Below are 14,219 nucleotides of genomic sequence, written 5' to 3' on the forward strand. Positions count from 1 at the left end.
ATCTGGTCTGTCAAAACGTCCCCAGTCACAAGTCGTCATGAAGCACAAATTAACCAACTTGCAAACATTTGGAAATAAACCCTGAAGATCAAAAGGCTCTATTGAGCTGATACAACATTTTTTTTAAAAAAAGAGGAATCACTCTACTCACCAGAGTAATGCAAATATTGGGAGGGACTGTAGTCTGGAATGGTGGTGTTTGCTATATCACTGGGAGATGTTGTCAAGAGGAATCTTACAGAAATTCCTGCTTTCCAGAAATTCCTGTTCACATTACATTCTCTTAAAAAAAGGCCACTTTCAAAAGCTATGACTGCAATATATGTTGTCTTTTTTTCAACTTGCACAGAGGTTTGAAGGACACCATGGTCTGTTCTTTTTGAAGAGATCGGGTGAGGGGAGATGGCCGATGTAATAGTATTGGGAAGCAGAGAGTTAGGTAGTCAATGTGTTTTCAATATGTTTATCCTCATTGCACAGTCCAGCGCTTTGAAGTGAACAACTGAAGGCCTGAACATTGAAGGTCTGGAAATGATTATTGAATGACTTTGTGTTAATGCATGCTCAATTATTCACTGGCTTTTAAGTGGGAGGTGGTATGATTTAGAAAATGGCAGGTCGGGACTCTGGCACTTCTCATTGCTAAGCCATGCTGACATAGACCAGTTCTCTTTGACATCTTGACTCTCCATGATCTCTCAAGCCTGCCTCCCTCATTTCCCTGATTGTGCCCACCTTTGCAGCCTCAGCAATGATCAGTATGAACAGTAGGGCTCAGAAATGTGTTGATCTGTGCTCCCTCTAACTGGAGTAGCTACTCTTGAAACTAAGCTGCGCTGTCAACTGATGAGTAACCCTGGCAAGAATCTCTTCATTTTAGATTAGAATGGAGGTGGAAAAGCACAGCAGTTCAGGCAGCATCTGAGGAGCAGGAAAATCGCCGTTTCGGGCAAAAGCCTTTCATCAATGAAGAATCTCTTCATTGGTCACTGCTGGCAATATACCATCCTTAGCATACGCCAAAACCTCCAGGTTTCAGTCCCAGCATCAGGTCTGCAGCATTCACTGGAAGCTTCACCTAAAATGTTTTCTTACAAGACGAACGATAGAGCAACGACTATATGCCAGTCAATAATCTCTTTAATGTAAAATAACAAACTGTGGAAGTTGACAAACTGAAAGAAATACAGAAATTGCTGGAGAAACTCAACATATTTTGCAGCATCTGTGGAGAGAAAGCAGAGTTCACCTTGAGTCAAGTGACCCTTCTTCAGAGACATCTGAAGTTGTGATCATGAGTCATTCAACGAAAAACATTAACTCTGCTTTCACTCCACAAATGCAGCCAGATCTGCTAGCTGTTAGTAGACAGTCACACATTGTGTTCAGCTTACTTTTCAATGACCTTCTTAGTTTCTGGAGAAGCAGAAAGACCAGCTCCCTCGCACTTTCAGCAGTTGATGTTTTCAGAGCTGCAAATGGTCACCAAGTGCCATTAAGTCAATTGAAGCAAACATTTACGTTCAGAATAAAAAAATGTTTTAGAAACTTGAATAGGAGTGTCAGGATTTCAAGCCACTGACAGTCAGGCTGGAACATGGAAATGAAGGATGTGACAAACCCATTTCTTCAATACTTTACATGTGTTGCACAGTCTAGAAAAGTCTCAAATAAGGAGACTAGGGCAATTAGAGAAGGGCAACTAACTGTCCACTTTCTCCATTTAAGAGCTTTGGATTCTGGTTCTACATACAGGATTGGCTTTTCCTCATCAATGGGTATTGGCTCAGCAATTGCAAACATTAATAGTGGCACAGAAAGGTTTGCTACTCTGCTATTGCTTCAATTGATCCATCAGCTCTTTAGATTTGGCCGTTTCCTTCTTGAGATAGTGACCCAGCAACAGCTTCTAGATCAGTCCACATCAGCAGCATGCCAACATTAGTGGTACCATCATTCACAGCAGCGCTGGGTCCAGCTCTCAGTCCAAGCAGCAGGGCTCCACCACAATTCACAACATTATTACTGCAAATGGCTTGTTTTTAAGAAAGACCACCACAATCTAACTTCTAGAAAAAATACCCACTTGGGAAGCAGAGCCCAGCAGTTTCCGTCATGTGCTAACTATGGCCTGGAATAGCGTATTTGACATTGTTCTCGGATGTATGCAGAAGGAAATATCTACATAACTTCACAGGAATTGCTGGTTCTCCAGCAATAACCTTTATTCCAAATACAATATTAATCAGGAATTAAATTGCACTTTGGATCAAACTGACTCTTTAATTTCTTCAGTTGTTCCTGACGGACTATAGGTTTCATTACCTGCGCAGTTTGGATTGTCGCACTTACCATGCCTGCAATTGGTCATAAAAGATAAATGAAGTTATTTAAATGAGCATTTGGCTCCATCCCACAATTGTGTGCAAGCTGTTTGAAAGACTGAAGATTCTGGATTCAGGACTGCAGCCTGCATTCAGCCGTTTGAGTGAAACTGGTCACACTCCAGATGGGTGACTGCAATAGATGGTGAATTTGTTCTTCAAAACCTTTGTTGCTGGTGATAACGATTAGCGACAGAAAGGGGATATCAAGTTCTTGAATGTACTTATATTCAGAGTTTAGAAACTTCAATAACAAAATACAAGCAAACTTACAATAAAGTCTCTTTGATGTCCTCTCCTAATACAATATTTTTGAACCAAAATTCTGAAGCCCTAATTCTAATGCAGATAACAGAGAGACAGTAATGCAAATGCTCTTGCCTGGAGTGGTGTTCCCTGCGCTGCTGTGTGATGTTTCCTGAAAAGTACCTAGAAAGTAATTTCCTTTCTATTTTCTGTACTCTGAATGAAACAAAACATTAATCACATATTGTTTTCAAACTTACTTTTTTCATGATAGATTTTGGAGTGTACAGTTTTCCATCGACCTTGTACTATGGACTGTCAGGTGGTCTGCTAATAGTCAGAAAACTGCTATTCAGTCATTTTAAGCGTACATCTACATCCACAATAAAATCATCATTATTAACCTGAAACATTGAGTAAGTATTTCAAGCCATGGACAGCTAGTTTTGTAAAACTAGTTCAAGGCACAATTACAGTAGATGGTGATTAATTAACATAAAACCCTCATTGGCTGTTTGCAAGACAAGGTAATGAGGCTGGAGTGTGGGAGCAAAGAAAGGGAGATACGATGCAACCAATTCATTTCTTCAATACTTTATACTTGTTGAAACGTCTCAAAATATCTCAACTAAAGAGCTCCAGGCCCAAATGGAGACGAGGCAACCAATTTTCCAATGTCTCCAATGAGGACCTTTGGTACTGTCTCGACATACAGGGCTGAATTTTCCACTTCAACTGGCTCTTGCCAAGATTCTGATGAGTCAGGCCAAATGGAGGGGAGTTCAGGAGCAAAGCCCAATCCCTTCTGCACCATTATATTATCTTGTCAGTGGTGGGCAAATGAAGGCACCATTTGGGAGCCACTCATGTCTGTCTATGTTGTGAACAATAGAGCTCCTCAACTCCCACAGTGAGCTTTTGCCTGGAAATCTCTTTAGTACAGGCTCAGCAATACCCATCACTAATGGCAGCAAAGGAAACGTCGTTGCCTTGCCTTCACTCTGGTATTGCTGTTAGCTCCTGGGATCATGCAATTTCAATAATGGTTTGTGACCAGGCAGCAACTTCTGTATTAGCTACTGTCAGTACCATGCCACCCTTGGCACTGCCAACCATCGCGTTATAATTCAGCTCTCAGTTCAACCAGCAGGCTCCACCAGAATTCATAAAATTATGACTGCAAAAGTCTTGTGTAAGAAAGAACACTATCTTCCAACTTCTGGATGTAATACATATTTTGCGGGTTAAGCTGAGTGTGGTAACTCGGGCCTGCTACATGGTTCCTGGATGCAGAAGGAAATATCTCCATAACTTCACAGGAACTGCTTGTTCTCCAGGAATTGCCTTGGAGAATATAATATCAAATGAAGCACGAATTACATAAAAGATCAAACATATTTTGTAGTTATTGCAAACAATCCTGGAGAACTATATTTTCCATACCCCAAGCAGTTTGGATTGTCAAACTTGCCATGCCTGTAACTGGTCAGGCAAGATAAATTAAATCCTTATGTTAGCATTTGCCTCCAGCTACTATTGAGTGCCAGCTATTGAGTATTATCGATGTGCGGAACGTGGCCCAGTGGTGAGCACTGCTGCCTCACAGCGCCAGAGACCCAAGTTCAATCCCCGCCTCCGGCCACTGACTGTGTGGAGTTTGCACGTTCTCCCCGTGTCTGCGTGGGTTTCCTCCGGGTGCTCCCGTTCCCTCCCACAGTCCAAAGATGTGCAGGTCAGGTGAATTGGCCATGCTAAATTGCCCGTAGTGTTAGGTTAGGGGTGTGGGTGGGTTGCGCTTCGGCAGGTCGATGTGGACTTGTTGGACCGAAGGGTAAGTAATCTAATCTAATCTAGCTGTTTGAATGGCTGAAGACTCTGGATTCAATCGTGCAGCTTGAGTTCAGCTGCTCTTGTTAAACTTCTTACAATCCAGACGGATACTGCAATCAATACTGATTTTATTCTTCAACCCCTTTCATAGACACTATAGCTGGTGATGAGGGTGAGTGTGTGATGGGACACATATTTCTTGAATATATTCATTTTAAGAGACTAAACTGATCAGGAATAAGTAACCCAAATTTGCAAGCAATTTTGAATTCAAGCTTCCTTGATATCCTCTCCTAAAACTGTTTGTGTGAAAAGAACTCTCCGACCCAAAGAACAATGTGGATAATGGAGAGGCAGTATGTGATTGCTATGGTCGGGAATGGTAATCTCTGCACTGCTGTGTGGTGTTTTCATGAGGGGTCTGTACGTTATCTTACCATAACTGCCTGCCCACCAGCAACTTATTTTCACTTTCTTGTACTCTGAATGAAGCAAAATCATGGTCACATATCGTATCAAACATACTTTTTCGAGACTGCCTTAGATTTGGAAGGCACGTTTTCCCATCTCCATCGCAGTTTAGGCTGTCACGTTGACCAGGCTGCAATTGAACAGGCAAATTTAGTCACTGAAATCAGCATTTGTCTGCATATACAATTGTGTGCCAGCTGCTGGAATGGCTGAAGGATCTGGATTCAGTATTACAGCGCTTATTCAGCTGTTTCTTAAAAAAACTGCTCACACTGCAGAAGGATGACTGCATGAGTTGGTGATTTTTTTTGTCAAACGTACATAACTGGTTTGCAAGAAGTCAGAGCACAGGTAGGGGAAGAGGCAGAGAATGTCGGGGAGATGGGATTTTTCCTTGCAGGATAGACCAGAGAGGTCAATGGGAGGTAAAACGTTCAGGACCGGGCTGATGAAGGGGAAACGTTTCACTGAAGAGATTTGGATGTTTTAAAGCAATGGCTTTTCCAGCAACTCTGTTTTTCTTTCTGATTTACAGCATTCACAGTTCTTTCGGGTTTTATTTGGATGCTTTCTGTTGTTCTAGTTAAATAAGAGCATCAATCTGTAGGAACAAAGCAAGCATTAGGGATGCAAATTTAGAGCGATTGCTGTGGTCTGGTCTGCAAAGGTGTTTGTTGCACTGCTGTCACATGCTTTCAAGAGGAAGCCCCTGAACAATCTAAACAACAGCTCTCCAGCAATTTCCTTTCACGTCTTTGAATTCTGAATCAAGGATCATTTATACACAAACTGGAGCAAACTTATTTTCTGCAACTTTTCCTGGAGAAATTAGATTTCCCGGTTCTTCACAGTATCCGCAGCTGAAATTAGCCATGAAAGATAACATTTTAAGCTAGGTCTTGTATGCACAATTGGCTGATGGCTGGTATAAAATTGCTGGATGCTCAGGGATTCAGTATTATATTCTTTTATCAACTGTATTTATTAAGTAGATCAATTTCCAGAGGTAGTGGGACAATGGAAAACAGTAGGTTTTTTCTTTAAAACTTTCATAGGGTCTTTGAAAGACATCACAGGCAGAATGAGGGGAGGAGAGGATATAGGAAACCTAATTGTTCAATATATTTATTCTTTCTTCAGAGTTCAGCTATCTAAATGTTCGAATACAAATTGAGATCTGAATATTGTATAGGCAAGCAATTTTCCACTGACCACTTTTGAAGGTTTTGTATTGATGCAACTATTTTTTAAGCAAACAAAATCTCTAATCTCTCAGAAAAATGCAAACATTATAGACATATTAAAACAACTTTGTTAATGTGACTGCCGTAGGTTGGTGTTTGTTGCATTGCTGTGGCATTACTCAGACAGAAGCCCCTCCATAGAACTTACAGGAAGTGGCACTCATTTTCTTTCACATTGTTGTGTTCCAGATGAATCTTAATTAAGTCACACATTGGACTAAAACTTTCTTTGTGATTACTACATTCATTACTGGAATCTCTTCTGCCTTGGAAGTGTCACAGTTTCCATATTGGCAATTAGTGTTACAGCACAAATTAAGTGATTTTAAACAAACACTTGAAAAATTCAACCATTGAAAAAGCTCTGAAGATGGAGGATTTCAGCATTATAAACTTGTTTGTTGGATCTTTACATTGAAACTCCAATTCATCAGTTTAATCAACCTGCCACATCCCATACAAACAGGGATGAGTTAGATATTCAACATGAATATGTCTCATTAATTGTAACTTTAAATCCACCTTCCTGCCTACCCTGAAAACCTTTCGCCATCTCTCTCTCAACAATAAACTGTTTATGTTTGCCTTTAAAATATTCCAAAAATCTGCTTTAATAGCATGCCAGAGTTTCCACATTTTGAGAGAAAACAAATCATCTGGATGTGTTTTAAATGGGCAACCACTGACATTTAGACAGCAATCCTTCATTCCCGTCTCTTCTGTCAGAGGAAACATCTTGTTTCAATTAATTTGCCTCTTCCTCTCCTAACCACAAACTGACAAAAAGCCCAGACTATCCGGATTCCCTTTGTATGACAAGTCATTCTGTAAGTATTATTCTGGTAAGCATTCTCCGAATTGCCTCCAACGTATTTACTTCCTTCCATAAACAGGGTGACCGATAAGAATTAGTGCATTCAAGATACAATCTCAACAGTGCTCTCTACTTTTGTGTTTAAATTCCCCCATGATAAAAGGAAAACATTTATTCACTGTCCTAATTACGTACTGCTAGCACTTTGTGATTCAGGTAATGTTACACTCTGATCCCACTGCATCTCAGAGCTATGGAATCTCCCTCTAACAAAACAAAATTCTTTTCTTCCAGTCAAAATGGACAACTTCACTTTTATCCACGTAAAGCTCTATTTGTCAGGCCTTTGACTACTCACTTAACCTATATTTCTCTATAGCGCCCCAATGTCATCTGAAGTTATTTATTAGCATTTCTTTGTCATGTCAGCGTTATATTAATTCCTTCGTGAGTCATGGACTGTGAGTCAACACTTGAAAGATTTGAGCAGATACAGATTTGATTTTCATAGCTGCTCAAGTTATATTATCCTAACCATTCTGAACTCCGGTTAATTCTCAGTTCCAAACAAACACCGAAGTAATGAACATTCATGTAAAAAAGGCTGAACCCCTGAATATAATTAGAGTATGCCAAAATAACAATAGGATTCTTGTCAGCACCCCTCTCTCACTGTCACTCTCTCTCACACACACAAACACACATACACACACACACACACACACATACACACATACACACACACACACACACCATGGATAAGGGAAATCATGAAATGTAAGATGTCTGTAAGGCAAATGGATGCTATAAACTTCCACTGTATTATGTCAACCTTTTGGCAAAACAACAATGGTTGACTCAGACCCATGGCCTGTGCCTCTTGCTTGATGTGGGAGCTTAGGAACGTGGCTGACGCTCCAGACTCTTACATTTGCAAGAAGTGTGTCCAGTTGCAGCTCTTTTTCGACCGCATAACGACTCTGGAGCTGCGGATGGACTCAATGTGGAGCATCTGTAATGCTGAGGATGCCGTGGATAGCACGTTTAGTGAGCTGGTCACAACACAGTTTAGAATTGCTGAGGGAGACAGTGAATGGGTGACCAAAAGAAAGAAAAAGAGTAAGAAGACAGTGCAGGTGTCCCCTGCCGTCATCTCCCTCCAAAACAGGTATACCGTTTTTCATGCTGTTGGGGGAGATTACTTACCAGGAGAGGGCAGCAGTTGCATGGTTCATGGCATCGTGGCAGGCACTGCTGTTCAGAAGGGCGGGAAAACGACTCGTAGGATCATTGTCACAGGGAATTCTCTTGTGAAGGGAGTAGATAGGCGGTTCTGTGGCCGGAATGGGACTTCTGGATGGTATGTTGCCTCACAGGTGCTCAGGTCAGGTATGCCACCGATCAGCTGCAGAGCGTTCTAAAAGGGGAGGGTGAACAGCCAGTTGTCTTGGTGCTTATGGACACCAACGATATAAGTAGAAAATGAGATGAGGTCCTCAAAGAAGAATTCAGGGAGCTATTAGAGAAGTTAAAGTGGAGGACCTCAAAGGTAGTGATCTCGGGATTACTACCAGTGCCACGTGCTAGCCAGCGTAGAAATTTTAAAAAGTACAGGTTGAACACATGGCTTGAGAGATGGTGTAGAAGGGAGGGACTCAATTTGTTGGACATTGGGACCGGTTCTGGGCAGGTGGGACTATTACAAAATGGACGGTCTACATCTGAACCAGACTGGAACCAATATCCTTCGTGGATTCTTTGCTACTGCATTTGGGAATATTTAAACTAATGTGGCAGGAGACTGGGAACCAGAAGAGAAAATAAGTAGGCCGTGATGTGGACACCGAGACTGTAAGAATTATGAAGATTGCATTCATAAAGGAAAGAGTAGACAAGAGAGTAGATGAGCACAAAAGAACTGGGAACCTAAAATGCATCTACTTTAATTCAAGGAGTACAGTATGAAAGGCAGATGAACTTAGGGCTTGGATTGGTGCCTGGGAGTATCACGTCATTGCAATCACAGAGGCTTGGTTGAAGGAAGGGCATGAAGATTGGCAATTAAACATCCCTGAATATAGACGCTTCAGATACAACAGGGAGGGAAGTAAAAGGGAGGGGTGGAGTTGCATTGCTGGTCAAGGATGATATCACGGCTGTGCTAAAGGAGCACACTATGGAGGTCTTGGTTAGTGAGGCATTATGGGTGGAGCAGAGAAACAGTGAGCATGTGGTAGAAGAACAAATAGGTAAACAGATTTTGGAAATATGTAGAGGCAACAGGGTAGTGGTGATGGGAGATTTTAATTTTCCCAACATTGACTGGGATATACTTAGCGTCAGAGGTCTGGATGGGGTGGAATTTGTAAGAAATGTCCAGGAGAGTTTTCTTCTGCAGTATGTCAATAGTCCGACGAGGGAAGGGTCAAATTGGACCTGGTACTGAGGAACAAGCCAGGACAGGTGGTAGAAGTTGCGGTGGGGGATTTCTTTGGGAACAGTGACCACAATTCTGTTAGTTTTAGAATACTCATGGATAAAGAAGAGAGTGGTCCTAAGGGAAGAGTTCTAAACTCAGCCAAGACCAATTATATCAAAATTCGGCAGAAGCTCGGAAATGTGGAATGGACACAGCTATTTGAAGGGAAGTCCACATTTGAGACGTGGGATGCTTTGAAAGGTAGGTTAAGGATAATGCAGGATAGGCATGTCCCGTTGAAGGCAAAGGATAGGAAGTGCAACATTCGTGAACCGTGGATGACAGGAGAAATTCTACGACTAGCCAAGAGGAAAAGGGAAGCATACATAAGGTCTAGGCAGCTAAGAACAGAACGAGCCCTGGAAGAATATCAGAAAAGTAAGACAAGTCTTAAACGAGGAATCAAGCGGGCTTAAACGGGTTATGAAATAACTTTAGAGTGCAGAATTAAGGAGAATCACTAAGCATTTTATTCTTATACAAGAAGCAAGAGGGTAACTAGAGAAAGTATTGGTCCACTAAAGGATAACGAAGGAAGGCTGTGTGTCGAACCTGAGAGAATGGGTGAGATTCTGAATGATTACTTTGCATCAGTGTTCACTGAGGAGAGGAACATGATGAATGTTGAGATTAGAGATAGAAGTTTGATTAGTTTTGATCATGCTGACATAAGTAGCGAAGATGTGTTGGGTAGGCTAGTGGTTATTAAGGTGGACAAATCCCCAGGACCGGATGGGATCTATCCCATGTTGCTGAGGGAGGCGAGAGGGGAAATAGCTGGGGTCCTGACAGATATCTTTGTGGAATCCTTAAATACAGGTGAGGTGCCGAAGGATTGGAGGGTAGCTTATGTTGTCCCCCTGTACAGGAAGGGTAGTAGGAATATTCTGCGTAACCAAAGACGAGTGTGCATGACGTCAGTGGTGGGAAAGTTGCTGGAGAAGGTACTGAGGGATAGGATCTACTTATATTTAGAAAAGAATGGGTTTACAGTGATAGGCAAAATGGTTTTGTGCAGGGGGGAGATCGTACCTTACCAACTTAATTGAGCTCTTTGAGGAAGTGAGCAATTTGCTAGATGAAAGAAGGGCTGTACATGTCATATACATGGACTTTAGTAAGGCGTTTGATAAGATTCCCCATGGTAGACTAATGGAGAAATTGAAGTGATATGGTGTGCAGGGTATTCTAGCGAGGTGGATAAAGAACTGGTTGAGAAACAGGAGACAGAGAGGAGTATTTGAAGGGAGTTTCTCGACATGGTGAAAGGTGACCAGTGGTTATCCACAGGGGTCAGTGTTGGGGCAACTGTTGTTTGTAATATAAATAAATGATCTGGAAGAGGACACTGTTGGTATGATCAGCAAGATTGCAGATGACACGAAGATGGGCGGCACAGTGGCACAGTGGTTAGCACTGCTGCCTTACAGCGCCAGAGACCCGGGTTCAACTCCCACCTCAGGCGACTCTCTGTGTGGAGTTTGAACATTCTCCCCGTGTCTGCGTGGGTGCTCCGGTTTCCTCCCACAATCCAAAAATGTGCAGGTTAGGTGAATTGGCCATGCTAAATTGCCCGTAGTGTTAGGTGAAGGGGTAAATGTAGGAGTATGGGTCTGGGTGATATACGCTTCGGCGGGTCGGTGTGGACTTGTTGGGCCGAAGGGCCTGTTTCCACACTGTAAGGAATCTAATCTAATTATCTAAGATTGTTGGAGTAGCATAAAGGACTGTCAGAGAATGCAGGAGGATATAGAGGGACTGGAGATTTGGGCGGAAAGTGACAGATGGTTTTCAATCAAATGTGAGGTAATGCATGTAGGCAAGACTAATTCTAGAGCGAATTATACAATGAACGGAAGAGCCTTGAGAAAAGTTGTTGGGCAGAGAGATCTGGGAGTGCAGGTCCATTGTACCTTGAAGATTGGTTCACAGGTGGATAGAGTGGTCAAGAAGGAATATGGTTTGCTTGCCTTCACTGGACGGCGTACTGAGTATACGAACTGGCAAGTCATGTTAACATTGTACAAGACATTGGTTCAGCCGCACTTAGAAATCTGTATACAGTTCTGGTCGCCACATTATCAAAAGGATATGGACGCCTTTTGGAGGGTGCAGAGAAGGTTTATTAGGATGGAAGGTGCTGTCTATGAAGAAAGGTTGAGTAGGTTAGGTTTATTTTCATTAATAAAAAGGAGATTGAGGGGGGGGCTGATTGAGGTTTACAAAATCGTGAAGGGTATAGACAGGGTGGATAGAGACAAGCTTTTTCCCAGGATGAAGGATTCAATAACGAGAGGTCACGCTTTCAAGGTGAGATGTGGAAAGATTAAGGGGGATACACGCGGCAAGTACTTCACACAGAGGGTGGTGGCGGTTTGGAAGGCGTTGTCAGCAGAGGTGGTAGAGGCAGGCACGGTAGATTCATTTAAGATGCGTGTGGACAGATGTAGTAGATGGAGAGCAGAGGGATACAGATGCTTAGGAATTGACCGACAGGTTTAGACAGTACATTTGGATCGGCTCAGACTTGGAGGCCGAAGGGCCTGTTGCTGGGATGTAAATTTCCTTTGTTCTTTTTTGTTAACTTATGCATTCCTTTTCATGTTGTATTTATTAGAAGGTGAGAGGTTGGGAAATGCTTTTGCCAAAAAGGACCGGAATGTCCTTGGTCACACATCACGAACAGAATTCATGCAGGGCATCCATGAACCAGGACAGGAAATGAAATGTCAGCCTTCATTACAAAATGAATCATGTGTAGCAGTTGTGGAGTGTTGTTGAGGCAGTATGTCGGCTATTGTGGACAGACTTTCTGACCTTTATAAATCAATGGTCTCCTTGTCACAGAGGCAGTGCAAAGCTGTTTTATCAGAATAATCTCTGGGATGATGGAAAAATGAAGAGAGTGTGAAGGAATGGACTTCCATATGAAAAGAGTGTGTTTGTGGCTGTCCATATGATAGTGACCGGTGTTGCCCTCGCTCTAACTACCATCCTTGATAGTGTAGGGCTTGGTATCCTCACCTTGCACGCGGGAGTTGAGGGTGCAATTCTCTGCGGCAGAAAACCATAGAGTTTTGGAGCAGATAGATGTGAAGCTCCGGTCCTCGGAGTTGTTGTTGGAATTTTCAGCGGAGCTGGGAAGAAGGTTTCCAGCCTTTTCCTCCCCTTTCTCGATGACATTCTCAGCGCTGCTGAAGCTCATGTGAAACGCTGCGGTCCTGTGAGTGTTATGAATTGAATTAGTTTCAATCAATAGTTTCCACTTCCGATTGTTGGGGTTTAAGAACACAAGACCCAAGACCCATCAAGTGCAGGACAAAGTATTTGACAAGATTCCACCAAGGAACTGCACGAAACAAGAGATAGGAGAAAGAGGCTGACAACGTGCGAGCTGCATTCATAAAGTTCATCCAGCCCGTAAATGCCACGGACAGCTGTTCCTCATATCGATATGCAGGACACTGAGTATCTCTGATCCCGGGAGTTGGAACTGGGATTATATGACCGTCTGCAGCACTGGTTACTTCCTTGTGTGAAGTACCTCCTGATGGAACACATGTAAAAGTCTATTGCTCATTGAGAAATACATACAAAATAGTAGCCCAGAGCAGTATTTCTGTTGTGTTTCTAGTGCTACTCTTGACATGCCCTACAACACTGTACTTATTCTGTGCTTCCTGAAGATTAAGTGAGTGCTTCTATGATCGTATTGTGGGCAGTAATCTGCGTTTTAACTTCAATAACGCGCGTGTGAAGCCCAAGTCCACCAATATCTTTTTTGTCTTTCTCTCATCATGTGCAATTAAAACACAGTAAAGAATCAATTAATATTGGAAGATGGCATTCAGAGGCGTGCGAAAGGCCGAGATTTTAGTGGTATTTATGCAATGATTAGAGATTGCCTTGATTCAGGAAATAAGGATGTAAAATGTGTTTTGTGCCGAGATAAGGAACAGTGAGAAAAGAAGTCAGTAGCAGGTGTAGTTGGTAAGTCCACTCGCAGTAACCAGAGTGAGAAATAAGACGGACAAGAAAAAGTACTGTGTGTGAGTGCTAAAAGATGGCAGTAATCATGGGTGATCTTAATTTCCCCTCTCCCACTCCCGGTTCTATTGTAAAGAATGTTTGGAGAACAATAATCAATAAAATACATATGGCCCATAGAACAAGACAAGCCATATCTTGGTCATCGATTACTTTACAGGCGACTTAGTTTCCGACTTTTCTTGGAAACCATCTGAACCACCCTTTTATTGGGTTTCTTTCCATATTAATATTAGTCTGTCTTTTGATTATTCCTAACAAAGTGCATGACCTCACACTCACAACATGAAACTGCAAGATTTCTCCACTCACTCATACTATCGATATCATTTTACAGTTTTGCACGTCCTCATCAAAATAAGCCCGCTCACTGATTGCGTATCGGCAGCAGAACTGGACACATTTCACTCTGCCACTTCCTTCAAGTCATTAAGACAGATAAATCATTGAAGCCCGATGACTGACCATTCTGGATTTCACTAATTATATGTTTTCAACTTGAAAACTATTCAATAATCCCGATTCGGTGACTTCTTGTGAGTAGACAGTGGACAGTTAATGCTGATTTATTACCCAACACCGTGAACTCTCTCAGTGTGCAATGATCTATTATATGGCTCCTAATTGAATATTTGACAGAAATTCGAAAGGACTATACCGAACAGCTCCCTTGATCAGCTCCGCTGGTCATGTTAGCAAAGAAA

This window comes from Chiloscyllium plagiosum, unplaced genomic scaffold (assembly GCF_037043375.1).
Source record: "Chiloscyllium plagiosum isolate Xiang-an unplaced genomic scaffold, Cpla_swu_hap1 HiC_scaffold_51, whole genome shotgun sequence".
Classification (NCBI taxonomy): Eukaryota; Metazoa; Chordata; class Chondrichthyes; order Orectolobiformes; family Hemiscylliidae; genus Chiloscyllium; species Chiloscyllium plagiosum.